Raw genomic sequence first — 6,000 nt, forward strand, 5'->3', positions numbered from 1 at the left:
TGAAATAGATGCAAGCAAAGTTATATTAGAGCAATAAAGCATCACTATACAAACACTAAATAATTCTAGGAGATGTTAACAGCAGCCTTTAGTAGCATGAACTGAGCAGGAGCAAAGGGAAGTTTTGAAAGTTAATGATGATTTCTAATACTTGGAACCTCTGGATGGATATTTTTCCAGTGAGCAGGCTTTTTAAGGAAAATCTTAGAGGAAGGTAAGTTGCTGAGGACAGGGTTATCAAGGAGCTAGCTTTGAAGGTACTGTGACAATAATGAAATTGGGCTTTCTCGTGGAAACCCATGCATTATTCAATTACAAATGTTCCTGGGATGGGGAGGGCTGTGCAATTGAGTGTGAGACATTGTTCTAAGTGCTTTATGTATCTATGCAGTCTATCCTATAATTATACTTTTGGGGAAATGGAGGCTTTGAGAAGGAACACAACTGGTAAATCGCTCAGCCAGAATTTGAACCTAAGCAGCGATACTCAAGACCCATTCCCTAATTCCCCATGTGCCCTACATCCAAAATAGGTCTTTATTTTTCTCTCAGAGTCATATGCCAAAAGCAATCTCTATCCTGAATCAATAGTGTTTATACGGGGGCCTCAATTTTCAAATTGCTCTTTGCCTTAGTAGCCTTTTGAGAAAGATGCTTTTCCTGTAATAGATATTTGCTTTGTATCATAGGATAGAAGAAATGCTCAAAGAATAACATGAAATAAGAGATATCAGAGTGCTTTGTAAATCTTAAAGTAATAAGGACTGTTAAGATATAATTTTGGCCTAATAAGGGAGCTACCTTGGACATTGAGAGGAAAGGTTTATTGTGAATAAGCAGTTTTCTGAGAATAAATAAAGCTTTTAGAGAAGGGCAGAGGCCTTTACACTAAGGGCATCATTAGCAGTTAGTAAGTAAAGCTAATAGAGACCCCATGGCATTGGAGGTTGTTCCTGTTACATATTGAGAGAAATTTATTCATCTGAAAAAATCTAATCTACTAGGTAAAATTACTTTGCTTCCCTTACAGAAAAAAAGGAGGGAGTGCCTTATAAATACAGAGGTTGATTTTTTTATTTCTACTGCATGTGTCATTAGAAATTAGTATTCCTTTATGAGCTAGAAGAACCTTTAAAAACCTTGCATTCGTACCAAGTAATTAAAATATACAACTAAGCCTAAATCATATAAGCTGAAATGAATTGGAATCAATGTCTTTTTTGATTAAGTGCCAGAGCTGCTGAAGAACAAACTAATGAATACACTAACTACAGAGTGCCAGTAACAGCTGATTAGAGTGATGATTTTGCAATTTAGCACCCAAAGACCTGGTATCTGAATATCCATGGGGCTAAGAATTTTCATAATTATTTTAGAAGGGTCCCTGGTCTATCTTTCTGGCAGAAATGCCTCAGAGATAGAAGTTTGATTGGTAAATGATTTTTATCTGACCAGCACACCTTATGCAGCCATAAAGGAAAAAGAGGAAAATAAGAAGTCCATCTTTATTGATTAGACATATTGAGACAGAATAAAGAGAAAATATGCCTTAATATATCTTTGAATTTTCTCCATCAATACCTACTAGCAAATATATTAAAATTCATAACAGCAGCTATTTTATGAATCAACCAATCAAATGAATGGGTTTTCGTTCACTCAAGTGGTTACTTCCCTCTTAGTAGTAACAATTGCTAATTTCTAGTAATAGACTCTATCGTTCTTCAAGTCCATTTTCGCCCTCAATTCCCATATCCAGGCAATTACTGAACCCTCTTAATTCTACTTTTTAAATAGCTTCAAAGCACACTTCCTTCAACCTCTTATTATTGTCAATACCTCAGATAAAGCCCCATCTTTTACAAGTCACCAATAGCCTTATCTTTTCACCACCCTGTCCTTACAGTTGCCCCTAGCATGCCATCAGGTTATGCTCTAATCTAGAACATCCAATGACTTATATCACCGATAAGATACATACATCTTCGGAGGATATGAAGGACCTTACTGAGTGTGGTCTTGGTTTCTCTAGCACCATATCATATACCACTGTCCTACTCCACATTCTGAATCCATAGAGTTGTTCACCATTCTTCAAGCCTCAAATATGCAATAGTGTTGCTTATTTTGTATTTTATACTTCTGGTCCTTATTGATATAGAATGTCCTCACTCCATTTGCTAAACACTTCTATACCGACTTCAAATTTTCAACTACTTAGTCTTTTGGTTTTCATATTATATTCACTCCCACAAAACCCACCATAAGCCAACCACTCATTCCTAAGCAAGATATTCACTTCACCTTCCCATTTGTACAGTAAGAAGTGATCCCCTTTTCGCTCTTTCAGGTTTGCAATATCTTATATAATCTTGTACTTGATGAATCTGCTTTCTCATTATATTTACATTTTGTTGCAGCTCCATCAAAACATAAAATCTTGAGAAGAGGAACTGTGGCCCATCACAATTAAGTGACCACTTATTGTCTTATAATAGGAGATGTTCTGGAAACATGCATTGAATCAAAGTGGCTTTGAAGAAGCATGAAAAGAAAACAGGATGGCATCCTTCTGGCACCATTTCTTATGCTATAATAAGGATTCCTTCTGTTTACACATAAAACAGAAGAGTTTAATCACCCCAGCAATCTTTAACTTGGTAATGAAGGCCATAAATGAAATTTTAAGCAAAATTAAAGAAGATGGGATGAAATATAAAACAAAAACATCATCAGAATCTGCCCAGGAACAATATTCTTCACAGCAAACCATGACATTATGGGGCTCTGTTGTTTGTTTCTAGGGCAGCCCCTTGTTTTATGTCCAGAATAGCATTTCCCTAAATAAAACTGTATGGAACAAAATGCCATTATGATTTCTAACATTCATTTCCAGTGAAGTTCTTGTTAGGTTGCAGCCATCACTATGATGGAAGGGGTGTGAGGAGAGCCCACTGCAGTAATAACTGTGTCTTCATACATCAAACTAGAGGATTATAAGACAAGCTTCTACATGGAACAGGAAACTAACTGGAGGAGTAACACTCACCTGGCTGGCTTTAAAATGTGACAGGAAATAATCAGAAAGCAAATGTTCCGAGATATAAAAAGTTAGGGTAAAGGTAGGATGCTTCTTATACATATAAACAGGAAATCTATTTTTTTTTTTTTCTTTTGTGCAACTGCTTCCAACAGGCATCACTCTTTGTTAGCAGCTGACTTATAAACCCCAGGAAAGCGAATTTGCTCTAAAAGCATGCAAGGATCTTTAGTGTCTTGGACACATATAAATCTCTAAGCTCAAAAGTAGGACACAGAAATGGCAGAAGGAAGACCTCTAAGGCTCTTGAATGTAATTCCACTGTCCCTTCTCTTTAACACTAACCTATGTTCAATGGCTGAATCATAGAAAATCAAATTTCTTAAAATCTCTCAGATTAGTCCCTGATTCTTCTTCCACACTGCTATATCTTTAACTCATTTAGTCTCTTTTCTGTGTTCACTTTCCACCTAATATCCCTGCCTTCCATATTGACTTCATCCAACACAAAGATGTCACTATCATGTTTTTAAATGCCCAAAGAACCATATCATTTCCTGATTAAAAAATTTGTATGTGATCTTTACTGCATCGACAAGGAAGTCCAAACTCTGTAGCAGAACACATGAGGCCAATCAAGATCAAGATGATCAAGACTTTCAACGTCTCCCTTTCTCCCTCATTGCCCTCTACACTCCAAGAACATTAGATTAAAAAGAATATTAACCTACTGTGTTTTGCCATACGTGCCACATGATTTCCAGTTTTCTTGCCTCCTAACCGAACTTCCCGGTTCCATCTATACCCCTTGTATAGCTTAAACTAAACTTAGAATGGCAATAGAGAGATCAACTTAAATATGAGTTATAGCATGTCTTCCCTCTGCCAAAATCTTACACCTTTCCATTTATCTTACTGTAAAGCCAATGTTGTTACAAAGGTCTAACGTGCTACAAGACGTTACCTCTCACTACTATTCTGACCTTATCTAGAATCACTCTCCCCTGTTCAATTGCTTTTCCTTGAATATTAATAGGTTTACCACAGAGCTTTTGCACTTGCTGCTCTCTGCTTGGAAGGCTCTTCCTCCAGACATCCCAATGTCTTACTCTCACATGTCCTCCCTGTCTGCTCTAAAGGCCTCTTATTGTAGAAACTTTTGCTGACCACCTTGTTATCTGTCATAGATATATATTATGTTTATGGTTTAACTTCTTACCATCAGAATGAACACTTCATGCAACCAATGACCTTGTTTTATTCACACTGCTCTGTACTCTATACAAAGTTTCTAACACATAGCATGTGCTCAATACATTTTTTTCAAATAAAAAAGCCTTTTTACTTGTTCTTTTCCTGATGCCTGTCTTGCTAACTGCTGTTTGTTCCCCCAAAGTACAGCTTATATGTCACCTTCCCTGTAAAATTACCTCTGTCCAACGGAGAGTTAACTGTACTACCATCGTATTTTTCTACTGTTTCTGTCTATATCTAGCTCTCGGTTGGTGGCGAGGGTGGGGGTAGTAGGTGGGTGGGTTACTTTTGTTTCCCTTTGAGCCTCTGCAATAAGCTGAAGACTCTTGGAGGATATATACTGTGTTTTATTTGTCTTTTGCCAAATATAAAGCATTTGGTGGCTATTTTTTAATTGCATGGGTTAATTGCAGATATTTTAATTGCATGGGCTAATTTGTGGATATATAATGTGTTTTGTCTTTTACCAAATATAAATCATTTGGCTTTACCAAATATAAAGCATTTGGCTATTTTTTAATTGCATGGGCTAATTTGTGGATATGATTAAGCAGAAAACAGATTGTCTCAAATACCTGCTTGATTGACCAAGCTTGTAGCTGTTACCATTTCTTCTCTTTCCATGAAACAATGGAAATCACAAAGAAGAAAAGAAGAATATAGACAGAAATTGCCTCACCAGAAGCATGTATTCAGCACCTCCCTCTGACTGAGATCTTAAGACTTCCAAGGCAACCCAAAGTACTGCCTCACATGGAAATCTTAGGCACAATAGCTTTTGAGATTCTCTTTGTAAGGTGAACATCTGCCTAGAAGGTGCTGCCCATTTATCTATCAACCCAAAGAAAAAAGGATTATCCTCAGAAACTTTCATGAGTATAATGAGAAGAACTCTGAACTGTCTTTGGTTAATATTGAGGCATAGATGTTTAAACAATTCTTTGCTAAATGACTGAAGCTCCCTTGATTCAACCGAATGTGGGCGGGTAATGGAGGAGTTGCCTTGAAGCCTGGCAAAGACAGGCTTTTGAGCTCCCCTCCTAGGTCTGGGTTCTCACCTCCATGTGAGTGGGGAGTTACAAGATAGTTTAATTATGCAGATGGAAAAGTACAAATGCAACTCTTAGAAAGCATGGAGACTTTTCCTGTGCTTGGGAACAGAAGAATTTCTCAACTCCCCTAGGATGTTGACACAGGAGGAATTGTCGTCTTTATTTATCACAATCCCACTGATTACTAATCTGTGGAGTTAGAAAGTACCTTCTTTTAACCAACATGTTGTTGCTTCTGTTTTCTCGTTGACACTTAAGAGACAAAAACAAAATCTAAACACTATAAAATAATCTGTCCTCATTTTTATGCCGTGTTGACATCAGATGGTATGATGTTTTCCACTATACAAACATTTGAAGGGCAACCAATGAGTAGTTAATCCACTTACATACTAGAGAGCTCCGTTATGAAGTTGGTACCAGGAAACACAGCCAACCCTAAGTTTTAGGCTTTTCCTGGTTTTGAAAGTGTATTTTATGTCACTAACATTAGTCTCACAATTTGGAAACATAATATGCACATTCAAATCATGAAAAATGGATAGGGGAGTGGCTGAGAACTTTGAAATAACGATAGACTTCACAAAAACTAAAAAAATAAAAAATAAGCAACTCATACACACACATAGTGGTTGCCCATTTGGCCTGTATAGA

Source organism: Symphalangus syndactylus, chromosome 1, assembly GCF_028878055.3.
Source record: "Symphalangus syndactylus isolate Jambi chromosome 1, NHGRI_mSymSyn1-v2.1_pri, whole genome shotgun sequence".
Lineage (NCBI taxonomy): Eukaryota > Metazoa > Chordata > Mammalia > Primates > Hylobatidae > Symphalangus > Symphalangus syndactylus.